Raw genomic sequence first — 14803 nt, forward strand, 5'->3', positions numbered from 1 at the left:
TTCTTTGAAGCAGCCAGACTTTTGTTAACTAGACTTAAGTGCATCTTGTTCTAGAACCACCTGTCACACCCCCACCGGCTGTCTGTCTCCCTCCATAGTCCTTCCCAAGGCACCTCAACAGTGTTCGGGGAAAGCCAAGTAAATCATGCCTGCCTTTTATTCCGTACTTGACTAAACTTGTCAGAGAACTCAGACGAGTTCGAAAAGCTCATATTTTTCTCTCCTCCCAGAAAGACTCACCTGGCCTGCTTCTTGTTTTCGCCTCCCATTGGCGATACCACATGGGAATCAGCAAACTGGGAGCCCGTGACCTGTCAAACCAGCTGGGGGGGATCTTCATGGGTAGATACCCTGAGGGAGCCATTAATCTGCTTGGGACCTCGGGCAAGTCATTACCTCCCTGGCCCTTGAGTCCCTAAGTCATCAGAGGATGGCTGGACTGCATTAGTTTACTCTTCTGAAAACGTGTCTGGGAGCTCTACCCTGTGGCGAGTGCTGTGGAGGCTGAAAGGGGAGACATGTGTGGGCCGTGGCTTCAATCACACGGCTCCTGGGCTAGTGGAGGTGGGCGGCAAGAGGAGACATACGTTACTATGCATATGACTCAGGAAGTGTTCGCTCTTAGGATCCATTACCAACTGGAATGCTGCTCATGGCTTTTCTCCATGTGTCAACAAGGGAACATGCAACAGAACAGCCCCATACCTTGTAGACATGGAAACAGATTCTGTTAAAAAGCAATGTGCACTGCACAATTCTAGTGGATCGGAGGAAAATGTATATTTATGAACACGGGTGAGGCATGGCTGCATTAAAGAAGGACTGATGGACTATGGCATACAGGATCTTTAAGGCCCAGATTCAACTTGTCTGACCCACATCTGCACATGATGTCCCCAGTCCAGTGAACAGATCCTCTTTAAGTAGCTCTGAGCACTTTGTTCCTCCTCATATCCATATGTGCAGATCCTACCCATACTTGTGAGCCGGGGTGCCTGGCACCCGTGGACTGAGAGCCATAGGCATTTCTTGCCAGCTTTCTGCAGAGCCCCGTCCTGGTTTAGTGTTGGCTCCTCTTTATTCCATACTTTCTGTGTTATACGCCTGAATTGGGCATTGCTTTTCTTTTCTTCAAGTGAGAGGAAGGGAGACTGAAAGACGGACTCTCGCCTGCACCTCAGCCAGGATCCACCCGGCAGGCGCCCTACTGGTGATGCTCTGCCCGTCTAGGGCAGTTGCTCAACAAATGAGTTATTTTTAGCCCCTGATAGGTAGGCTCCAGGAGCCATCCTTAATGCCCCGGGGCCAATTTGCTTGAACCAATTGAGCCATTGCTGTAGGAGGGGAAGAGAGAGACAGAGACAGAGAGAAGGGGAGGGAGATGGGTGGAGAAGCCGATGGTCACTCTTCCTGTGCATCCTGACTGGGACAAACCCAGGACATCCACACACTGGGTCAATGCTCTACCTCTGAGCCCACTGGCCAGGACCATGATGGCATCTTCTTTATAACTGAGGAAACTGCATCCCAGGACGAATGAAGTAACTTATTCCAGGTCAGCCTGATCTTAATGGGGACAGAGCTCTGACTCTGCTGTCTTCCACTTTGGCTAAAGCTCCTTTCTGCTGAGAATAAAAAGGAAAGACCTACAATTAAGGCCCCTTCCTCTCCCGGGTGACTGAGGTGTATCGGGAGGTAAGCTGCTGCTTTTGTCTTTTCATGAATGTCTGGCTTTGTGTCTTTCTCTTCTTTTTCTTCTCCTTTTTAAAGGTTTCCCTTTCTCCCCCAGCCTGACTTGGTTCAACATTTTTCTTGGGTGCAGCATTGGAGCCAGGTCCCTGATGGGGTCACAGGCGGGCAGCCCTCATTTCTCTCCATCCCGGAGGGACGGACAATATATTTGTGATGTCAGGCCTGGGCCAGATTTAGAATAATTCAGGGATTTAAGTCCTGAAGACATGAGAAATAAATAATGTCAGCCATGCCACGTAAAGAGGGATAATATGGACATAAATATAAGAACTGTGATTATATTAGAAGTGAAGAATAAATCCTGAAAATTGCTAAGTCATCTCGGAGCATAGGGTTTTTCAGCTTACAGGATGATCTGTTATAACTTCCTCATTTGACAGAGGGGGAGAGTGAGGCCAGTGGGGGGAAGGGACTTCTCCATGGTCCCCTCCAGTTGAAATCATGTTGGCTGCTCAGCCCAGTGTCCTCTGCACGTGCCTGCTGTGGTTACAGAGTCATGGAAGTGGAAAGAAACATCAAGTGATTCTGCTGAGTCAGCACAGCTCAGACCACGCTATGTTGGAATGACTGCTCCAATCCCTGCACCGGGGCAGGAAGTCCGTCTTACATCTCTCTACGTCTCCAGCCCACTTGTTCTTTCATTTCCCTGTTATAATTTCTACTCCTCATTACCTGGCTGCCCTCTTCTGTTCATCCTTAAATTCTAACATGACATAACATTTCAAACGGGAGTGCCTCGCTCACCTCCCAGCCCGGGGCAGACACACCTGTTGTATGTTCTTATACTCCTTGCATGCTTTCCTGATTTCCACATTACACTGTGTTCTCGTTACCTGTTTACTTGTCTGTCTTACCAGATTGTATGCTCAGTGAGAACAGGGATGGTGGTTTTCTCGTCTATTCTTTTTTTCCAGGAAGTATGCTTAGCCCAGGGCCAAACATATTCAGTAAACGTTTGCTTGAAACACGAAGAAGAGAAACCAACGTGGTCTTAACATCAGAGTGTAATCCAAGGATGTGTGAGTGCCGGACAGCTGCCCGCGTGCCCCGGAAGTCAGTGTCATTAAGACATTCCTTGATTTCTTCTAGTTCGTGTTTAGCCGTCCCTCCGAGCCAGTGGGCTTTGCATCCACTTCCTTCCCATTCCGCGGTTTATTCCTGCTGAGAAAAGCTGCCGTCCACTGTAATTGGACTCAACTCCTGCCTCTCTATTTCCTTCTTCATCAAGTTGCTCTTGGTTTATGTGGTCATTGTATCTCTCCTTCCTGACTTTCAGGGAAACCGAGGCTCAGGGAAATGAAGTCACTTGTACTGGCTCAGACTAAGACAGAGTGACCAGGTCAGAACTGGATCTGTAATCCCGAAATCCCCTGCCTCAGATCATTTAAGACCTGAAGTCTGGTATTTTTCTTTTAACTTCTGTTATCAGTGGAGAACACAGCCCAACTCTGTGTGGTGGTACTGGCAGTTTCTGTTAAAGAGTCATTTAGTAATTTCACAGATACGGAATACATTACTGACCCTGTGCTGTCTGCTGAGCAAAGGGCTCCCATACTCCAGATGAGGACCCACAGCTTTCAAGAACCGTGTGATTCAACAGAGTTAAGGTACAGAGGCTAATTCTTTGCTTGGTATTTTGATGGTTACATAGTAGGTAATGAAAAATATATTATAATTCCTTTTTGAATAACTAAACTCTTATCCCAGAAAATAACAAAAATATCATGCAGAGGGTGGTTGTCACTGTTAAGCCAGAAAAGGGGGGAGTGTCAAGTTTCTACTTTCCTTGATAGGTCGGTTGTTCTCATTGGAGTGATCATGGTGACCAGTGCCTGCAGCCGTGCTGCGTGTCACTACTTGCAGTCCTTTCTTCGCTTTCCTTGATCCTCAGAATACAACATGAAGGGTTAAGCACCTGCTCCCCATTTGAAAGATGGGAAAGCTGAGGTTCAGAGGTGTGAAAGGGCTTGCCCAAGGGCACAGCATTAGGAAGGGGCAGGACTGGAATGCTAAGCAAGGGATCCAGAGTATGAGATCGATCCTCTTGCACTAGCCTAGGTGTGTTGTGGATCTGTGCCATGTGCTGCCTAGGAAAAAAGGGGCACTGAGAGACATCAGGGTTTAACCAGAGTTAATCATAGAGTAATTATATTTGGATCAAACTCAAACCATACTTAACTTGCCCTCAATTCACAAATGATGGAGATTGGCATTCCAGGAGAAGGTAGTGGGAGCTCAGTTGGGCTAGGCAAGTTCTTGGAGAAAGATTGGATTATGAGCCCTGGCCGGTTGCCTCAGTGGTAGAGCGTTGGCCTGGCTTGTGGATGTCCTAGGTTCAATTCCCAGCCAAGGTACACAGGAGAAATGCCCATCTGTTTCTTCACTCTTCCCCCTCTTGCTTCTCTCTCTCTCTCTCTCTCTCTCCCCCCCCCTTTTTCTCCCCTCCTGCAGCCATGGCTCTATTAGAGTGAGTTGGCCACCGGTGCTGAAGGTGGCTCCATGGCCTCCACCTCAGGCACTATAATGGCCCTGGTTGCAATGGACCAAGGGCCCCAGCTGGGCAGAAAGAACATCGCCCGCTAGTGGACTTGCTGGGTGGATCCCGGTCGGGGCACATGCAGGAGTCTGTCTCTGCCTCACTCCCCCCCCCCCCTCCATGAAATAAAAAGGGGAAAAAAGATTGGATTATGGAAGAAAGTTCTGAAGGGTGGGTAGAACTTGAACAGCATAGATAGGGAGAGGCATGACAGAGGAAAGCAGAGGAAAGAGATCAGTTTGAATAGTTTGAGGGGAACTATTGAATTGTTGGATGCAATGAAGATTGCGTTTCTCCGGCAATCCCATGGGCTTGCTTCATCTCCCTGCTCTTGGGACTACTAGAGAACAGATGCTGAGAAAGTCACTTTCAGGCACTGCCTGTTGTAAATTACATGATAATTTCTGCACTCCGCAGCGGGTGCCACAAGAGGCTGGTGGTCCACAAGTTTGTGATTAGAAGTGGTGCCCAGGATGATGTAAAGACAGTTGCCCCCAGTTTAAGGTTGGCCCCTTTGTCATTCAAATAATTGGATGGGAAATGGGATTTTTCACTCAACTGTCATGCCCTGAATCAAGAGTTTGCAGCTCCAGGACTGTGGTATTTGTAATGTGACAGTTTGTGCAGTGGATATAGCCATAGCCCTGCCCTTTACTGTACCCTAATGTGCTCTGTGTGTGTGTGTGTGTGTTTTACTTAACCTGTCTGACCTTTATGTTCCCTCTGCAAACTCTTAGAAATGAGGCTGCCCATACAGAAGAAAACAGGCCTATCCTGGTTTGGGCAAAACTATAGTAGAAGAAGAAGGCTTCTTAAATACCAAATATGATAGATCTTCATTATAACACTGATTTTACTATAAGGGGATTTTTTGATAGGACCATCCATACTATTCTGTATATTCAGTGTCAAATTTACAGATACAAATAACTCTCCTTTCTTAGATATAGGAAACTAAGGCCAGAAAGAGGAAGTGAGTTGCCCAGGTCACCGTGTAAACATATGAGACTGAATTGCTACAACACTGGATAGCTTCTCACTGCCATTCAGGTGGTCTTTTCATCCCTCGAGATATTAGGTGCCCAGTATCTCGTAATGAGATGCCAAATGGATCTCATTAGAGGGAAATCCTCACAACAATGCCAGAGAAGCAACATTTGCAGATGTTCACTCTTAGAGTGCAAAATGCAAGAGGGTAGCTGGAGGAGGCAGGATTTGGGTTAGGCATAAAAGGCCCGCGTAACCAGAGATGAGATATTGATTACAAACCCCAGGGGACCATTATGTCCCAAGGCTCCATAATAAGTGTGATTTCTGAGATGGAGAAAATGATAAAGCTAAAGGTGACTTGAATGTAGCCTTGTCAGCTGGGCACAGCCAAAGCGCAAATGTGCCCCTGTACTCAGTAGCATAGTACCAACTCTGTCCTTGATAATCCCATGCAAGAGTTCATCAGAACATAGCCGACAATACTGTTCCCCAATTTCACTAATCCTCACGAGCTCGTTTTAGCTCCAGTGCCCATGGCCAAGGTTTCATAATAACGACGTCAGCATCCAGGCCGGCCTCGTGGCTTTCCAGGGCCTATGTCCTTCTGTCTTTGTGGGTAATTCCTCTATAATATTTTTAAAAATTATTCTATTTTATTGCTATCATTATTTACTTTAAAAACATTTTACAGTTGTGTGTGTGTATCAAGATGATTATATTAGTAATAGAGCTTGAAACTTTTGCTTTGGCCTGAACATAAAATTAGGATTTTGGCTACCAGTTTTTAGAAAAAGGAAAACATTTACATTGGTCCCTAAAAGTACTGTGGGCCCTGGACACAGTGGGTGATGGGTAAGTCAGCTCTGGCAGACCCCCCCCCTCATATTCAGTTTTGGTGCTTTTTAAAAAAAAATATTGATTTTTTTTTAGAGAGGGAGTGGAGGGGGAGGAGGAAGAGAGAGAGAGAAATAGGAAGACTTCAACTTCTTCCACCTATTTACGCAGGCATGGGTTGATTCTTGTACGTGTCCTGTCCAGGGATTGAACTCGTAACCTTGGCAGATCAGGATGATGCTCTAACCAAATAAGCGACCCCCAGGGCCTACTGCATTTCCTGACAGGGAGCGGGCACAGGAGCTACCTTTCTGCATTGCTCTTGCTTCTCAGACTCTCAATACAAAATCTAAAGAGCTTGTTCTTTTTTGTTGTTGCAGTTTTAAACCAATCAGAAAATGTGGATTGTATTTGAATTCTGATTTAAACAAACTGTCAAAAAGAAATAAGATATTTATGAGACAATTGCAAATTTGAATTACTGATTAGGTAAAGGTAATAATCAACTTTTACCTGTAATAATGGTATTGTGATTGTGTGTTCTAAAACTCTTTTTTAATTAAAATTTTTTTAATATTTTTTTAATTACAATTGGCATTCAGTATTAATTTATATTCGTTTCAGGTGTACAACATAGTGGTTAGACAATTATATCCTTTACCAAGTGTTTCCCCTAATATTTCCAGTGCCCAACTGGCACCATACATAGTTACCACCTCGCATAATCCCAATCCATTTCATAACACCAAACATGAGATAATAATCTCAACCACATGAGATAGATGCGATGGCCCATGTGGAGTACCGATTAGCAGGTGTATGAGAAGAATTCAGATCAATGAGCATCTTTCTGGGAGGATTTAACCTATATCTGTATTTTGAGATTTGACTTTATCTTGGAGACCCTTGCTTTGGATTACAGTGCAAACTTGAGCATGATATTTCCTCTCTACCAACCTAGATGTTTGCACCTATAAAATGGAGATTATAACACTGATTTCAGGGCCTAGTGAGACTATACGCTATAATACTTTGTAAGCATTTGCACAATCTGCAATTGTAAGGGGTTATTCATAACCTCTTATGCCTCTGGCCTCTGCCCCCAGCGCAAGTTGCATCCTTCTCCTGCTTCTTTGGGGAAGCGTTTCTCATTAGCAGTGCTGGGGGCGGACGTGTGTGTCATCTACCACCTTAGCTGTACCCTGGCGCTGAGCTCTTCCTGTGCCCTGCTGCCTGTGCCCCAGCCGCAGGCTGGCCTCTGTCCCTGGTTTTTCATTTCAGCTGCTCCGAGGTAGCCAGAGGAAGTTTGATTGCCGACAGACCCTGGCATGACAGCACAGTCCAATCAGCTCTCTTTCAGTGGAAGAATCCCCCCTCAGATTGTAATCAGGGACCATTCTCTCTCTTCCCATCCACTCTGGTCCTCGGGAAACCAGAGGCTTGTTTTGCTTCTCAGCTTCAGCGGTCACCTTGTGCCTTTCCTGGGAGCCACGCAGCCTGGCATCTGGTGGGCCTTTTGTTCACCATGGTACACGTTTCAAGCCAGGTTCTCTCTCTGAAGCCCATTGCCCATATAGGGGCTTGTATTACTCGACATGTAACATGGGTGAAAAAATGTGGTAAGAGAGCATGCTTGAAAAATAATTAGTCAATGAACTGTTGGCATCGTACTCATTAGCATTAATTTTGAATACACCTGCAACAGCTTCTTCAGCCTGAAACTCCTCTGTGTAGGGTGCTAAATAGTTTCTACCATGAAGAGGTGGAGCCAGGGGTAGTCAACCTTTTTATACCTACCGCCCACTTTTGTATCTCTGTTAGTAGTAAAATTTTCTAACCGCTCACCGGTTCCACAGTAATGGTGATTTATAAAGTAGGGAAATAACTTTACTTGATAAAATTGATAAAGCAGAGTTACAACAAGTTAAAGCATATAATAATAATTACTTACCAAGTACTTTATGTTGGATTTTTGCGAAGTTTGGCAGAATAAATCTTTATAAAACAACTTACTATAGTTAAATCTATCTTTTTATTTATAGGTTGGTTGGTTGCTTCGCTACCGCCCACCATGAAAGCTGGAATGCCCACTAGTGGGCGGTAGGGACCAGGTTGACTACCACTGGGTGGAGCAGCTCATTTGTGTAAGGATCCCTGAATTTCTCATTCATTCATTCATTCATTCATTCAACAAGCACTGAATTTGTGGGCCTCTCTTTCTATGTCAGGAACTGTCCTAGACTCTGGAGATAAAAGAAATATAGTCCCTTTATAAATAATTATTGAACACCTACCTGGACCTGAAGGATAGAGTACATTAATCCATTTATTCACAAATATAAATATTGGGAGCCTCGGATGTGGAAGGAGCCATGGATAGAACTATGCGAGGAGAAAAAAAAGAAAAACCAGGACGAGGAGCTTAAAGCCTAAACGAGGAGATAAAAATTATATAAATACTTTCATAAATAATTACTTAGACACACTTTAAAGAAATAAATGCCTGGAAGAAAAAAGCATATCGTGTTCTGAGAACTCATCACTGGAGAGTTTATTTTACCCCGGGAAATCAAGGAAGCCCTCCGCAAGCCCGCGGTGGAGTCTGCGCCGGAGGATGAGTTCCAGTTAGTGGGGACTGCGATCTGGCCGGGGGGAGGGAGGCTGGCAGGCTTGCAGCGGAGGGGAGTTCTGAGTGCTCCGGGGTGGTGGGAAGGCCAGTGTGCCCCAGAGAAGGAGTGAGGGGCCTTCGGAGATGCCTGGGGCCCAGCATGCAAGATCTGCTGGAGAGAGAGAGAGAGGGGTAAGATCTACCCTGGAGCACCCCAGAGATTCTTAGAAGAGAGCAGTCAGCAACAAAACAAGGGTGCAAGCTGCAATATTTATTCAATGTATGGGCACGCAAAAAGGAAGTCGTTATTTGGGGGGGGAGGGCTTGTGGCTTTGGAAAGTATTCAGAAAGGGAGTTCCGGTTTTGGTTCTGAAAAAAATGGGAGGAGTCTGCCCTGCAGCTGGAGTAGAGAGGTGAGGAGCACGCCACTGGATACTCCACTCGGAGGGAATAGCAGAGGCTAGGTCTCTGGTGAGAATGGGCTGTGAGTTTAGGGGGCTGGCTCATGACATGGATGGGGCTAGGGGACCATGAAAAAGGGGACTGGAGGAGAGGCAGGAGCCAGGTGATGAGTTTAATGGGATGCTGAGTTTTAATGCGGTTTTACCATGTGGTGTTTTTTATTTAATTTTTTTTAACTGGCAGGCCAGGTTTAGGTTCACAGCAAAATTGTGCAGAAAGTACAGAGAGTTTCCATGGACCCCCTGCCCTCCCCACCCCCAGGCCTCCCCACTATCAACATCCCACACCAGAGTGGCACATCGACAACTGATGAGCCTACGCCGACACATCATCATCACACAGAGTCCATACTTTATATTAGAATTCACTCTCGCTGGTGTACATGCTCTGAGTTCTGACAAATCTGTAATGGCACGTGTCCGTCATTATTATTCATACAGAATAGTGCCACTGCTCTAAAAAGGATTCCTCTGTATCTCGCCTATTTATCCTTCCCTCTCCCCAGCCCCTGGCAACCATGCGCTTTTTACTGTCTCTGTAGTTTTGACTTTTGAAAAATGGCACATAGTTGGAATCATATATCATGTAGCCTTTCCAGAGTGGCTTCTTTCACTTAGTGTATGTATTCAAGGTTCCTATTCGGTGGAGTTTTCATGAAGCAGGTGACACGATCAGATATGCTGTTGTCGAGGCCGCTTTTCCTGGTGGGGGGTTAGAAGGAGAACTGAACCACACCCAGGAGACAGGCTGGAGGCTGTGCTGTTCATCGTAGGAGCTTTGGGCCCACATATTTTTAATACTGAAGTCTAAACTTCATAGACTTACCTTCTCAGTTGCCAGGTTGTCATTATTTTGTTATAACGTCTCGTGGGGCATCTGTGCTTCACTTGATATGTGCTATCCAACATGTGGCCTTTACTTCAATATAAATGAATTAAAATGAAATATAGTTAAACTTTCAGTTGTTCAGGCACATGGTCCACATTTCTAGTGCTCAGGAGCCCGTATGTGATTTGTGGCCGCCATATTGGACTGTGCGGATATGGGACATTTCCAGCATCTCATAAACTTCTGTGGGACAGCACTGGACTAAATCTTTGAGGACCTCTTTCTGGTTTACTAGAAAGATTACCGACTGTGGAGTCAGAGATAGGTTTTAAGTTGTTGCCAAAACATTAGTGATGTGATTTTTTAAAAATTGTGGTAGTATTTATCTATAACATAACATTTACCATTTGAATCATTTTTTCAGTGTAAAATTCAGTGGCATTTATTACATGCACAATGTTGTGCAACAATTTCCACTATGTATTTCTAGAACCTTTCATCACCTCCATGCACAAACTCCCCTCCCCCCCACAATTCCTGGTATTCTCATTCTACTTTCTGTCTCTATGAATTTGCCTAGTCTAGATATTTCATATAAGCAAAATCATTTAATGTCTCTTTTTGTGTCTAGCTTCTTTAAGATAGCATAATATCTTCCAACTCCATCTATGTTGTATCACATATGAGAACCCGTTCCTTGTTTTACGGCTGAATGATAATAGACCATTGTACAGATACGCCACAATTTGTTGATCCAGTCATCCATTGATTAATATTTGGGTTGTTTCCACCTTTTGGCTTAGTGATATAATTTTGAATAATCTCCTTAGTATGATTTCCTCAAGCCTTCATTCCAATGAAATGGGTATTTAGATCCTAGGGTTAATGAGAGAATTAGAAAACACCAAATATAAAGCACTTAGGATACAGTTTCTAGTTCCGCAGTCGTTCATCTTTCTTCCCTGATCATCCAGCCCTTCCCCCCCCCCCGTGCCCCCGTGCATGGACCCCACAGGGGTCTAGTGACTGGACAGCTCAGTCACTGTTTGCCAGTAGTTGATTCTCTCAGCGCCCATTAGCTGAGTTCTGGTTCTGAGGCTGTAGAATGTGAGGAGAATATTTAATTTGACCTCCATGGGTTTTATGTCTAGGAGATTCCAGGTTGGTGGATGTAATACCGCTCCAGTGTCAAAAGTCCTGGGATGCAGAGGATGGCCCACAGTCCTCATTAAACTCATAATGCCTCTCAGGGGAAGCATGGTGAAAATCAGCACTTGACATTTAAAGGTAGATGAAGTTATAAGGAGATTATATGACTTGGCCTTGAATTCCGAGTCTTGGACCAGCTTAGAAAATCACACGAGAGAGTAATTGTTTCCTGGGGTCACATTCCGTGTTCTCTCCCTTTCAGGATGGGAAGCATAGACTCCAAGTTCCAAGGGACCATTTCTCTCTGAAAGCAGGACGTGGAGAAGGCCAGGGTTCTTCTCCAAGTGGACTCAAAAATAATAGGAAATTCTCACACTCGATTCAGTTAAAAAGATAGTAAGCAGTGTCTTACTTCAGAGACTTTCACCGTATCCCAGAGGCCTAGACAATGAAACCATTTCATTATCTCATGTGACAAAACGTTCGGAGGTAGGTGACCTTTCAGCTCAAGATGTCAGTACCCGGTGTTGGCATCTCTCTGGTTGTCTTCACCTTCTCCTGGAGGTTCCAAAGTGGCTACAGCACCCCAAGATTCATGAACTAACCCAGCATCTAAAGCAGGGATGAAGGGGGTGGCAGGCAGTAAACAACCCTCCTTGTGAGCTCTTCCCGGTATCAGAAGGAAAGTCGTTTCCAGAAGTCGCCCCCTAAGGTTTCATCTTAAGACTCGTGAGCCTAGAGTGCGTCACACGGTCACGTCTCTGTGCAGTGGAGTCTGGGGACGTGAGCTGGTTCATCCTGGGTTGGGAAAGGCAGGTAAGAAGACGAGGGGGGCGCATGCGCGTTAGACAGCCAGTTAGCACTGTTCACCGGAACAGCTGTGCGGCCAGGTATCATGGAAGTAGACAGATGGGGAGGGTGGGGTCCCTGCCCGCAGGGAGACGTGCGTGCTCCCAGCAAACTGGAAATGTGGTGAAATGGAATCAATCCTAAGAAGGTGCGTGAGGAAGCGGGGCTGCAGAAAACCGGAGGGAGGAACGCTCCGTGCTGTCTGTGTCCTCCAGGAGTCGTGTGTGGAGGTGGTGGCACGCGCGTGGGCTGTTCAGTGATAGTGATGGGTCTGGGCGCACATCAAGGCAGCTCCGGCTGAGAGAGCAGCATACGCAGAAGCACAGGCATTGGACATTCCGGTGATTTCTGTTTTAAGGTGTGGACGAGCTGTTACAAAATGCAGTAAGAGGGAGGTGAGATATAGAGGTAGTTTGTTGCAAACGTAATAGGCCTGGAGTGCCAGCTTTAGCTATTTGGTCTATTCTGAAGTCTCTGGGTCTAGATAGTAAGGATTTTGATTTGAGATGGCCCTATCTGCGCCCCCCTTCTTTCTTTATATCTGGTGATCGATTTGCCATCATGGATTAACCCTAATTTTTTTTGTGACTCCATTTCCCAGTTGCATCCGGTTGCCCGTAGCTTTCCCCAGGTTCTCTGAGTAGCGGTGTAGACGTTGGGTGTGCAGGCCGAACAAGCATGTGTTTACCTTTATGACTTTCATGCTATCAAGTTACAGGCGTGAGGAGACACTCCCCTGGACCCGCTGTCACTCATGGCAGCAGGCGGGCCAGCACAGAGCCCGCCCACACCGGACGGTTTACATGTGGCTTTACCTGCTGTGTTCCCACTCGGCTGCTCCGGTGCTGAACGTGACTTGCTGCGTGTCTTTGCCAGCACGTCTGCCGTCTAGTCATTTGTTTCCTATCTGACAGTCTTTCGCTGCTCTGAATCCGTCAGGGACTCCCTAACATTCCTCCCCTGACCCGGTGCTCTCTGCTGCTGTCTCCGCTTCCCAGCCCCAGCGCCTCCGCCAGGGTGCTCTCCACCGCAGCGGGGCACACAGCCTCATCACACGTTCTATCACTCTGCGCGTTTCCCTCTGACTACAATGCTTCTCTTTCATCTTCATGTCCCTCTCTCCCAAACTGTCACATAGGACTTAACTGATCTCTCAAAACCCTTCCTAAGCAATGTATCCTGTTTGGTTTTATCCTTAGACTTTTAAGAGAAAAAAAAAATTTGGAATAGTTTTAGGTTTATAGAAAGTTGGCACAGATAGTACAGCCACTTTCTATATACCCTTGACCCATCTAATGTGACATCTTAGATCACCATGGTACATTTGTCAAAACTAAGCTATAGACATTCGTACATTGCCATCAACTGAACTACAGACGTTATTTAGATTTCACTCAGTTTCTACCAGTGTCCTTGTATTGTCCCGGGACCCAGTCCACGTTGCTTTTAGCCACTATGTTCCCTTGCTTTCCTCCAATATGTGACAGTTTCTTTCTCTCCCTGCTTTCTTTCCATCCCCCCGTGCCTCCCTCCCTTCCTTCTTTTCTTTCTTTCCTTCCTTCCTTCCTTCCTTCCTTCCTTCCTTCCTTCCTTCCTTCCTTCCTTCCTTCCTTCCTTTCTTCTTTCTAAGACCCTATTATGAAAAGCACTAATCAAGTGTTTTATAGCATGCTTCTTTATTTGAGTTTGTGTGTTGTTTTTTCATGTTTAAACAGAAGTTATCTGGGTTTGGGGTTGGCGTAAAACAGAGGTGAAGTGCCCTTGTCATCCTGTCCTATCGGAGAGTGTCTGACACCAGCCTGATGTTAACCCTGATCACTCGGGTAAGGCCCTCCAGGTTTCTCCACTGCGAAGTTCATGTTTTCCCCTTTCTTTACTCTAGTCCTCAGAATTGAGTCACTAAGCTCCGTCCATACTGGACAGGGGAATTAAGTTCCCCTGTTACCTTTTTAGAGTCTTCCTGGCCCCTTAAGAGCCAGTTGAACTCTTTCCTTTCAGTGACTGTTGGGCATTCACCTGTCCTTCGCCCACTAAACAGTGGACTCCCAAAGGCAGGGTCATGTCTAATTTGTCTGTCTTCTCTGAATTTCATGCACAATAGGTTCTCAGTAGTAAGCTGGATGGACTCAGACCTAACTTCTCCCAGCTAGGGTCCTTTTACCCTCCTGTGACCTGGGGGACCTTTCCACGGAGGGGCTGGCAGGGGGGACTGAGTCTTTGGCAGCCCCCTTTGCCTCCAGTGTGCTCTCTGGGTTGGAGCTTCCCGTTTAGGTTTGAGGATGGAAGATAAGATCCTTCTGACCCAGGTGCCTGATGATCAGAGGGCTCCCAGCATGCTTCACTGCCCCCGCCTCGCTCCCGCGACGGCGCCGGTGGCCACTCGATAAATCCATAAAGAGACAACTCAATTGTTTTGACTTTCGTCCACCTTTTCCAGCAAGTCTCTTTTCCCAAGTTAATGGGGCAGAGGGAGGGGAGGCGCACAATTAGGAGCTACACAGGCTTTCTTTTTGGGCAGAGACAGATGCCTCTGTGTGCTGACAGGATCATAAAACCTGAATGAAGAGATCAGTTATTAATGAGATAACTCTGACTTAATACCGTTGTAATGAAGCCCTCGACTTTATGCAAAATGTTTGGCACTTGTCAAATAGCCACTTCAATGTCCTTCCTCGCCTCTCGCTTTCCCGACAGCAGAATTAAGCTAGAAAAATCTAACCCAGACATTTTCAAGCTCTGGTCTAGAATCAGTGTGGAAAATGGCTATCTACACCCAAACACACAAACAGATACCT

General features: G+C 46.0%; 1 protein-coding gene across 4 annotated transcripts in view; it reads left to right on the top strand.

Annotated features, from left to right (window-relative positions):
• The window catches only part of ASTN2 (astrotactin 2), a 907524-nt gene that overhangs the window by 50391 nt on the left and 842330 nt on the right, over nt 1-14803 (top strand). The window lies entirely within an intron of this gene.

This window comes from Saccopteryx leptura, chromosome 2, assembly GCF_036850995.1.
Source record: "Saccopteryx leptura isolate mSacLep1 chromosome 2, mSacLep1_pri_phased_curated, whole genome shotgun sequence".
Taxonomy (NCBI): Eukaryota; Metazoa; Chordata; class Mammalia; order Chiroptera; family Emballonuridae; genus Saccopteryx; species Saccopteryx leptura.